The sequence below is a fragment of the Egretta garzetta genome, unplaced genomic scaffold (genome assembly GCF_000687185.1).
Source record: "Egretta garzetta isolate BGI_Z169 unplaced genomic scaffold, ASM68718v1 scaffold19, whole genome shotgun sequence".
NCBI lineage: Eukaryota > Metazoa > Chordata > Aves > Pelecaniformes > Ardeidae > Egretta > Egretta garzetta.
This window is the reverse complement of record NW_009260768.1, coordinates 1,818,266-1,818,477: the sequence shown is the minus strand read 5'-3', so window position 1 is coordinate 1,818,477 and position 212 is coordinate 1,818,266.

The window sequence follows — 212 nt, the reverse complement described above, 5'->3', positions numbered from 1 at the left end:
CCCATGGAGCGATGCCCCGTGCAGAGGCCATTCCTGGGGGAGCAGAGCGGCTGGTGGGCACAGGGTCACATTCTGCAGCCTGTCAGGGTGAGGGCTGGTGTCGGCAGAGCCGTGCCCGTCCGTGTCCTTGAAGCCTGACCGTGTCCCTCTCTCCTGTCCCCTAGGAGTGACCTGTCCGTGACGCCAGTGGGAGCCGTGACGCTAGGGGTGAG